We start from the raw sequence: 11,203 nt of genomic DNA on the forward strand, positions 1-11,203 counted from the left end.
AGGACTAAGCTCTGCTGTCTGCTATCTTGAGGTTAGCCTGGAGTGCTTATGGTTACTTCATACAAAGGAATAACAGGGTTATTAAGTCAGAATGGTGTTTTGCATAATATATGAACAAGATCATACTCGATCAGGTGAAAATCAAGATAACTTTTGATTGATCGATTTCACCTTTATTTGATCATTTTCTCGACACAAATACTTCTAGTTTTAGTTAGTTAGAACAAAGGGTTTATTGCAAGTAAGATATGGATGCAGAAAATAAGTAATTTTTCTCTCTTTTATTTTGGGAATGTACACATCAAGAAGCCTTACTTGTTGCATGATTGTTCCAGGTTTCTTTCCGATCCTTCTTAAGGCCAACCTAAATGTAAATTAATTAGTTGCAGTGTGAAGTAGATGCTGATTTTCCTGACACAGGAATAGCAGATATCCAAATTAGAGTCGGAGAGGAATGATACATCATTTTTCCTTCCTGGCAATATCTATAGAACATGATGCAGCAGGCTCCATCAACGTCCGGTAGGAATAATAATATCAGAGAGTTCTATCCCTGTTGTGGGATCCGAGTCACCAAAGCAGAAGGGTCGTCCACCACCTGGGGTTAGAGATAATTCACTAGCCGAGGTCTTGTCTGCCACATAATAATCGGTGCTGCTTGCGGAAGTGGTTTCTTTCCTGTTGGTGCAGCAAAGCCTGCTCCAATTCCACAACACATCTCCCATTGTTGGCCTTTCACTACCTCTATCAACTAAACACTTGCTTGCTATATCTGTGTATGTTTTCCAACGCATCGGATCAATTTTTCCTCGTAGATATGGATCGATTATCTGATCAAGGGTCCCTGATTGAAAGCAATGAATGGCCCACTAAGCTAAATTCACCTTCTCATGCTCGTCCTCTCCATTTTCTGCCGCTGGTAACACTGCTGGCCTAGCACATAATACTTCAAACAGCACCACCCCAAATGAATAAACATCTGATTTCTCAGTCAACTTTTGACGCCTGTAATATTCAGGATCCAAGTACCCAAAACTTCCTTTCACTACTGTACTAAAATGAGTGTTTGATTGTGTGAACAAGTTGGGGCCAATTCTTGATAGCCCAAAGTCTGAAACCTAGCAACCAAATTCTCATCTAACAATTTATTGGTGCTCTTCACGTCACGGTGAATAAAGGTGTGGTTTGCCCCTGTATGAAGGTAATGCAGGCCTCGAGCTGCACCAATACAAATTCTGAGCCTCTGCTTCCATGGAAGTGGAGGTTTGTCAGTCTTTTAGAGATGATCACATAGGGTGCCATGAGCCATATAGTCGTAAACGAGCATCGTTTCTTTGTTTTCCAAGCAGTACCCGACTAAAGAAACTAGATGTCCATGCCTTAGCTTTGAAAGCATGGAGACTTCATTTTGGAACTCATTTAAACCTTGGTGAGAATCTGGATTTGCAGGTTTTATGGCGACAGCTGCAGCACCACCCTTAATGATTCCCTTTTAGACCTTCCCAAACCCACCGGCACCTATTAGTAAATTGTTTGAGAAGTTGTCCGTAGCAATCTTCATCTCTGCAAATGAGAAACATTGACAGGTATCTGATGTTTGTTTCTGCATGAAAGCTTTTCTTTGCCACTCTAATTTAGATGGTAGAAGTGGAATCAATAAAGATGGCCACAAATCATATGGGAGCTGTAAGAAAACCAAACATGGAAGAACTAATACCATGTCAAAACCCATAAAACTCCATAAAGCAATCACCAGCTTGATATCCTCTAATTCAGATGATCTGGGAAACTTCCGATCATGACCATTGTTTTTTCCAAATGGATAAGGTACAGCAAGATTGTTGGAGAGGTCAGATAACTTGAATATTTCCAACCCATTTAAAATTGCTAACCCAGATATATCATATGGTTCATTAAGGATCCTATTGCAACAGAGAGATGTTTGATGCCTTCGCTATGCCTAGAGAAGTTTACAATGTAGTCTTTGTATACAGGAATACCAGCACCATGACTCCAATGGAGCACATCTGCGTGGTCCTCAACAGCGTGATTGTTGATAGAGATGCAGAAAACTCCTTCATTTTCTTCAGTCCACCATGAAATATCACAGAAGTGAAGCCTAACGAGGTAGTAGAAACCAGAATCAGCAGGGAAGGACCAGTTTGCAAAGCTACCCCAGTTGTAACTATCCTGGCAAAAGCGTAAACCTTCTTGGGAGCTGTATATGCTGGCACCAAGGAGCTGAAATGAATTGCAACTTCTGATTCTATGGTCCTTGTACTGCTTTCATCACTTACCAGACAGCCTGCATCTTCTATCCAGAAGAGAAACATGCCCGTATCCTCTTTTGGGGAAATTGAATCTCCACCCATGTTCACTCGGTGCATCATCTCAAGGGCTCTAGAGTTTTGAATATAATACCCACGAGAAGGATATCCAATAAGAGGAAGGGGAAAATCCTCTTTTATGTAAGGATTTGAAGGCATTGAGACAACCTCAATCTTGTGCACAAAAGCATAGGACTCAGAGATATGCAATGATGGGGTGAATGTCACATTGACCGCCTGGCCATCTATGTTGATGCGAAATTCTCTAATAGCATAACCAACGAGTAAATTGTGTTCGGAGAACTTGGAAGTGCCTAAGAGAGTGTAACCAGCCACACTGACAGAGAATAATGCCTTGGATATGTCCAAGATTTCATGTTTTATCGGTTGGAAATGCAATCGTATGAACTTTGGGCCAGCAGAGACAGTAAATGTGTAAGTGGTTTGTTTCTGGAAGATGGAAGGGAGAGTTTTTTGGTATTGGAATCTGTTTGAATCTATATTGTAAATCCTAGATACCACTGAAGAATCATACTTAAAATTCAGTGGGAGAACTTGACATCTTTACACTAGATGGGAAAATTGTTGAACAGTCCAGAGAGATGGAATCTGTGGGGACATAAGATGGTATGCTAGCAGAGATGGGAGCTATGGTTATCAGCAAGAAACTAAGGAAGAATGTCAATATTTCTGCAAAAGAGCAATGACCTTATATCTGTGGTTTTCCTCTTTGACTGGGTGGAATCCTTTAGATTGAGAACACACTCCATCAGGTGGTAGGAATAAGGAAGGAAGCTGGATAACATTGTTTCAGATTTGCTACAAAATGTTAATAATCCAGGCTTCTACCATATACTATATATGGTTATGTTGTTTCACTTGTTTGGATTTTTCTTAAATGGTGGAACATGATACATTCCCACCGAGAGCATGACACACGAGGTGGGGCAAAAAGAAAGTTGTTGAAGTCAATGGCTGACTCTTCTGCTGTGTTAGTGTTTCAATCAAATGGCATGAAACTTGATCCTTATGTGCTTAGTTCTACCATGATCAACTGGATTTTTTTTTTGAAAGATGAGTTTTTATTAATGATAAGCTGGAATGCCGTGGGGAGTCTTCAACGTTGAGATTTGAAGACTCCTGTTGGCATGGAAGCTATCATAAGAAGAGAATATTCTGAACAATTACAAAAAGAGCAGCTGCTCAAGGAGTACTTGGCAGCATCTTAACACGGATAATCTAAAAAATAAGCAGAGTTCTGAATAAATCCCTAAATAAAAGTCTAATACTAGTAAAACTCTATCAGAGTGATAAGATAAATGAGTGTTTTAAAACAAACTACCGCCCATCGTGGAGTTCAAACCCAGAGATAACCTTTTAACCGACACAGCAGTATCATAGATGCACAAGGACACAAACAAGAAATAGAGGCCCCACGCAACTTCCTCCTAATCGATTAAGTTCTTTTTCTCTATCTCTTGCTCGACGGCCACCCTCTCATGCTGCACCGTAGGATGCACCAGACCCAGATAAGAGTCAGTGCACGTCAGAGCCCCAAACACAATAAATTAGTCATAGACATTCAAGATCAACTGGATTTTTAGCCATTGAAATTGCAGACTTGTTGTCAATGTAGAGTGTTGCCGGTTCTTCACAGTTAATCATCAAATCTTTTAAGAATTTTCCTTAACCATATAGCCTGGTTTGCAGCTAAGGCAGCTGCAATATACTCTGCTTCTGCAGAGGACTGTGCCACTATACTTTGTTTCTTGGAATTCCAAGCAAACACTGCACTACCCTTTGTTTCTTTACACTTTTCAGGTGTTCCTTCCAATTGATCTTTCCCCATTTATTTATTATACCAAATCCTGATGAGATTTTGTTGACCCTTTTGCTGGTTGTGTTTTATCCAGAATCAAAAAGAAAATAAGAAAACAAAAATGGAAGCATGACTGAGTCAACCGCAGAGAACCCTCTTCCAGGGCTTGGAACTCCCGAACTTCTTGCTCTTACGGTCCTATTTTCTTTGTCCGAGATATAATGCATTACATTCTCATATCATTTCATAGTTGTGATTGGATGAACATCTGGTAAATATCACTGCAATGCGCAATCCGGGATTCATTGCTTCCTCTAATACGGGGCACATAGTTCTGGGGTGTTCATTGTGGTTATGATGATGAATCAAACCCCTGGAATATGGCCTGCAGGTACATGTTTTGCCTCCTCTTGCTTCGTGGCAAGCTTTTGGACCAAAAATCAGGCTTTTGGTTAAAATGCTCAGCTAATGCTGATGGGAGCAAAGCGGATAAAGAATAGTCATTCCATAAAAAAAAAAAAATTCAATGTTTGAACTTTGAACCCAGTTTTGTCTGTCTGCTTCCAAAGACAAAGGCTATCTATCTGGCCCGGTGTTTCCATTTGTCATTTTCTATTTTGAATGCCAGCTATGACTAGCACACTGTCAAAGACTTCCATTACTAGAAGATAAAAAGATTCCTCGTCAGAATTCAACACACAGATTGCCCAAAGGGCACTGACTTACCTTTTGTGGCTGAAAACCTCACTTCGAACTGGCGCAAACCGAAGTGTACAATCGAGAGCCCACTTGTCTTGACCGTTGGATAAGAGGTCCACCAGCACTTAACGCAACTTTTTTCAAAATGGAATAATTTGTATTATTCGATTTGATTAAGTAAAATTAAAATATTCTATAATCAAGTTCAGATAATAAATATAAAATTAATACTTGTCAACGGGTTGAGTAGAATTTGGATAATAATCTCAAGATACTCGCTATCCAAATTCCACCATAAATAATAATATTAAATTTTAGTTTTTGTATATTATTTTTTAATTTATAAATTTCTTACCATTAATGCAATACTTACAAAAATTTATTAATTATTTTAAATATGATTTTAAATTTTAATTTATTTTTTATTAATTTAATTTTTTTTTATAATATACATAAAAATTTATTTTAATTGGGTAATACTTAACGGTTAATGTTTAAAATATTTGGGTACGGATAACAAATCCAAAACTTAGTTAGACATACATAGAGTTTAGGTATCTTATCAAATAAAAAAGATGGAGGTAGTACACTTAAAAAATAACCGATACTTACCCTTTGATATTCCTAGTTCTCTCCCAATCTATTATCTTGCCAATCCCATACAAGATATAAATGTATAAAAAAAAATTATAACAATAAGTTGTTAGAATCTTATTAGATAAACTTATGCTATGTTTGTTCGGTTGATATTATTATTATTTTTGTTCATTGCCATTTATCTTTGATTTTTTTCCTTTTTGTTCATTTAAAATAAAAATAAAAGATCAACTAAATGGATCTTTAATGATCAAGATTATATATAGTACCACATCCATTTAATTTTTCTAACAATTGCCAAAATTAAAGTTGACACATTCTTCCATCTCTTTTACATTTCAAAACTATGTTCTCATTTATTTTTTAAAAATTTGGAGTTCCTTTTTGTTATAATAGTATCGTTTTTTTTTTTCATTTCCTTACATTGTGATGAGTTGTTACATTATAAACTATCAAAAACAATATTGTAAAATTTCTTAAAATTTAGACCATAACAACCTACAATTACATGTCAAATAATTTTGAAATGAAAGAAGTAAAATATTCTAAATACGAAGGAGATGTGCATCTGCATGGGAGCCCACTAAGAACGTAGAATTCGTCTTGTTCTTCTTGTTTTAGTTAATTCAAGCCATATTCCAATAACATGATGGGAAAATTGTATCTTATGGGTCTACATATACAATGACACCCACATTATACAAATCTCTTAAGTAAAAGATTACTAAAAATATTTGCTTTGATTCCTCATAATTTTTCAAGTAGGATAAATATTATTCTTGTTCTAGGAAAATGAAATTAATCATTATGGTTAATTAGTCATCAATTGGATAAAGCAAGTGATTAAATTTATATGTTTACATGTAATGACGAATTTAGGATTTTACATAAGAAGTAATTAAAGGGTAATTATAAAAGTAATCATACTATATATATATATAAAGTTTTATACACATAATAATAAAGAAAATTAAAAATTGAGGAGTGATGGCCACCACCACCCATCACCCCCTAGGTTCTGCCTTTATTTACATGTCATTCATGATTCTTGATTTGAATAAATATTGGATGTGTATGTCGTTTCGTAGAATATTTTCTCTTATCATTGTATCTTCTTAAAAGGTGAGAGTGTAGGTAGGTAAAGTTGAAATCTTTGTCCTCTAATTTACGCCTTGCAAGTTTGTAACTCTCCACCCCCCTCCCAAGGCACAGTAGGAAAAGAAAAATTCTGAGAATTGGAAATTAAACTCAAAAGAGACTGAAACAATTTTCTATTCTTTACCTAACCTTTGACTTAATAGAAAATGTTTGAACATTAACAACCTCATTCGTATAGTCATCTGAAGTTTTGTTTAAGTGCCTTTGTCTGCATGAATTTCGTTGTAGTTTTAATTTTCAATGTATAATTATTGTTTTATTCATTGATAGGAGAGGTTTCGAACTCTAAAAATAGGTTAGAGTTATCACATGTTCATTTAATAATTATATTAATTTCTCTTATTATAATTTAATAGACATGCGACAATTTTTCTAAATTTATCTACCATCGAACTTTTTCATGATAACAAAAAGTGAAATCGTCCATCTCCCTTTATGGTATTCATTAAAAAAAATGCATATGCTTTTTTGTTTATTTTTTATGTTAAAATATATATGTGCCATTATGGATAATCATGTTAGGTACATATACACAAAAAAAATTTACTAAAACAGTACAATGAGAGAGTTTTTTTTTGAAAAAAAAATTATCAAATTTGACCTGACTTGTTGCCATAATGAAGAAAAAAATTTGATTTTTAAATGCTTAACTTGAAATTGTAAATTGATTTATTTAATTTCACAAGTGTCAAATTTTTATACGTACATTTGCTTTTATACTTATCCTACTTAATTAAGATAGGAACTATTTAACTAATATCACAACTTGAGATAAGTTTGAATGGTACATGATTTGATACTATTGGCTTAGATCAATCATGTTTAGACTTAGGTATCAAAATTGGTATTAGAATATGTTCAAACTCAGTATGTTCACATTACCTTTCTATGGTCTTAATGGCTGTATATGGACTCTGACTGTGATTGATGGTAACTAAAAACAAACATCATAATTGTGATTACAATGTGTGTGATCTTTATGTGAAAATTAAGAAGCGGAAGAAAATATGATATGTCATATCTCATGTGTTTAGTATAAATGTGATTAACGAGATCCACAGAAGAGTTCAAGTCATTAAATATTACTAAACCAATGGCCTTGACTTTGAACAGGACTTATAATTAGATTTTAGTGATGTTTTTATATTTCCAATTCATTTTCATTGAGTCCTTATCAAATTTGATGTGATTTAACTAAATTAGAATCCTTTATTGATGACCATAAGTAATTGGATTATTACTCTATATGCACACGTTCTTTGATAGGAACAATGGGAAAAAGAGACTTTGACCAATTTTTAATTTACACCTAAAATTGACCTCGAAATAGAAAAGATTTTGAGGAGATGACTGATCAGAGAGTCTATTCTCATCCTTGAGCAGCAGCAACTTCGTTTCAAGGGGGAAAAACCCCACCAATGTTGGTTACATCTAACCCACAGTCAACACATTCATGGAATATTCCAATGGCTTAATCCTTTCTAGAAAAGAAATCTTTTCCAATTTTGTCCCAGTGTGGAAGACTAGAGAATGACTCGTTATCATCATAATTAATGAACTCTAACCCACGAATTGCTAGTGTTCTCTTGTAATTGGAAGATAATCTTTCCTTCCTTTTTCAATTCTTTAATCGATCTGACTCTATGTTATGACTGTTCCAAGGAGAAGTTACGTTCCAGGGTCTCAATCAACTCGACGGTCAGCAATGAAGAAATTTCGTTCCAGGAATAATACCTTGCAAGGGAGCATCCGCGTGCTTTTGAATGTAACTACGCTCTCAATTTCAAGTCAATTTGAAAGGCAAAAGTTTCCAAAGGGACCAAGACAATAGTTAAATTTCAGACAAAATCGGGGAAGAAATATCGGACTAACGACCCCTTTACTCTTGAGGTTTGCTACTATTTAACAAACTAGTCGTTGGATGTTTCGGGTTATGCCTATCTTCTTCCTTGGAGCAGTTGTCACATTGCTTCTATGAAGATAATCACGAATACATACACTTCATGGCCATCACTTATTTCTCTTCTTCACCTCAGTTTCTTGTTCAATTCCTTGAAATATTGTATGTGTACTAACAACTCTTCCCATTCATCCTCGGACCAAGTAATTCTTGACTGCGGATCTTCCAGGAACTCATCCTTTAATAATAAAAGTTGGGTTGGGGATGTTTTTTCCCCAGATTATTATGAAGGAACGACGATTGGCCGCGTGATCTCAAACACAACAGGCAAGGTTCCGGAGAGTCCATACTCAACAGCTCGCTTCTTTCGCTCTTCCTTCACCTACAGTTTCCCTATGTTCCCTGGCCTCAAATTTATCCGCCTTCATTTCTACCCTACTTCTTACACTGCCACAGACCAAATCTCGAAGGCTGACTTCTCTGTCACCTCGGACAATTACACTTTGTTAGCCAACTTTAACCCTTCTGTTGTGGCAAACACTTTGAAATCACCTTATTTCACTAAGGATTACTTCCTTAACTTAAAGAAACACTTTCTTAACATCACCTTCGCTCCATCACTAAATGCTTCAGACGCTTTTGCGTTTGTAAATGGGATAGAGATTTACTCAATGCCCCTCAAACTCTCTGATTATGGAGTAAATGAAACTTTCAATGCTACCTCCATTCAAGATGAACCTGCCCTTGAGATACTTCACAGAATCAACGTAGGTATTGATAGTCAAAACGAGCCGTTCTGGAATGGGCTGGACGACCGAGTATATATTCAGGGTTCCCAAAAGGGTACTCCTATTGAGGCATATGATGATCCTATAGCCTACAATAAGAGCTCTTGGACGTTAAGTGAATATGGAGCACCGGGGGATCTGTACAGCACAGCCAGGACAATCGGTGGTAGTGATCAGGTTGCCAACGGGGGCTATAACTTGACATGGACGTTTCCTGTTGACTCAGGTTTCAAATATATTGTCAGGCTTCATTTCTGCGAAATTCAATCAAAAGTAACAAAAGTGAATCAGAGAGTGTTCAAGGTGTATGTCAACAATGAGACAGTGGAAAACAGCCTGGATATAGTTGCTATGGCCGGTGGTCCATTGATTGCAATGCATAAGGACTATATCATCATGGTTCCAAAAGCGAAAGAAGAAAGAACGGGTCTGTGGCTTGCCTTGCAGCCTGACATTGATTCAAAGCCCAATCTTAGTGATGTAATATTGAATGGAATTGAGATCATGAAGTTGAGTGATACTAGTAACAATCTTGCAGCTCATGTTCAAGTAAAGAATGGAGACAGAAGCAAGCATATTCCATCTAACATCTTGCTCGGGAAGATTCTGGGTTTGGTTATTGGAATTTGTTTAGTTTCTTTGATTGTCTATCAGGTGTCTCATTGGTTTTTGCTACGTAATGATGAAAAACTCTGGAAAACAGTCAGCCTATTTGTTAAACCTTCAAATCACTGTCGTCAATTCCCTTTAGAAAAGATAAGAGCTGCCACCAACAATTTCAGTGAAGCTCTTTTGCTCGGTTGTGGCGGGTTTGGTAAGGTTTACAAGGGTCTGCTGGATGACGGAATCACCAAAGTGGCAGTTAAGCGCAAAAATCCTGAGTCCCATCAAGGAGTTCAAGAGTTCAAAACTGAAATCGAATTGCTCTCCTCATTTCGTCACATGAACATCGTGTCTTTGCTTGGATATTGTCAAGAGGACAATGAGTTGATTCTGATATATGATTACATGGCTCATGGCACTCTACGTGATCATCTCTACGAGACCCAAAATCCACCACTTCCATGGACCCAGAGGCTCAAGATTTGCATTGGTGCTGCACGTGGATTACACTACCTTCACACGGGCACAGAGCATTCAATCATTCACCGGGACATCAAATCAACAAACATACTCCTGGATCAAAACTGGGTGGCCAAAGTCTCAGATTTTGGCTTGTCAAAAGTAGGCAAGACCGCGGAATCCTATAGGAACCAAGTCAGTCCTGGGCCAAAGGGCACGTTTGGATATTTGGACCCTGAATATGGCAGATACAGAACATTAACTGGCAAATCAGATGTTTACTCTTTTGGTGTGGTTTTATTTGAAGTCTTATGTGCAAGACCTGCTGTTAGTCGTGAGGCAAATGAGGATGATCAGACTAAAGTGAGCTTGGCTAGATGGGTTGTTCATTGCTATCGAAGTCAAACAATTGATCTCCTGATTGAACCATACCTAAGAGGAAAGATCATGTCCGAGTGCCTTACCATGTTTGTGGAAATTGCAGTCAGGTGCCTGGCCAGTAGGCACATAGATCGGCCATCAATAAGTGATGTTCTCTGTAAACTTGAACAGGCATTGCTGTTGCAGGAGAAGGCTGACAGTAATTTGCAAACACAAGATGCATGACAAAACAGTGATAGCATTGATATTTAGAATAGAAATTTGAATGCTACAATAGTTTAGTTTGTCAAGATGATTGATTGACCATAGGTGAAATTAGAAGTTACTTTTCTTAATTGTACAGATGCAATGTAAATAGAAATTACAAATTTGTGTAGATATTACCGCACAATTTTATTTGATCCATTATCATATTCTATTAAAGCAAAGAAAGAAGCATCAAGGAGAAAATATCGACAATATATATATATAT

The 11,203-nt window shown here is 36.6% G+C and overlaps 2 pseudogenes; one reads left to right on the forward strand and one right to left on the reverse strand.

The window, feature by feature from the left end:
- Positions 1–426: 426 nt before the first annotated feature.
- On the reverse strand, positions 427–4,176 carry LOC110423428 (receptor-like protein kinase FERONIA pseudogene; annotated as a pseudogene).
- A 4,389-nt stretch (positions 4,177–8,565) lies between these two features.
- Positions 8,566–10,956, forward strand: LOC110423406 (receptor-like protein kinase FERONIA pseudogene; annotated as a pseudogene).
- Positions 10,957–11,203: the final 247 nt, after the last annotated feature.

This window comes from Theobroma umbraticum, unplaced genomic scaffold, assembly GCF_002168275.2.
Source record: "Theobroma umbraticum cultivar Fairchild unplaced genomic scaffold, ASM216827v3 scaffold_20.0, whole genome shotgun sequence".
Lineage (NCBI taxonomy): Eukaryota > Viridiplantae > Streptophyta > Magnoliopsida > Malvales > Malvaceae > Theobroma > Theobroma umbraticum.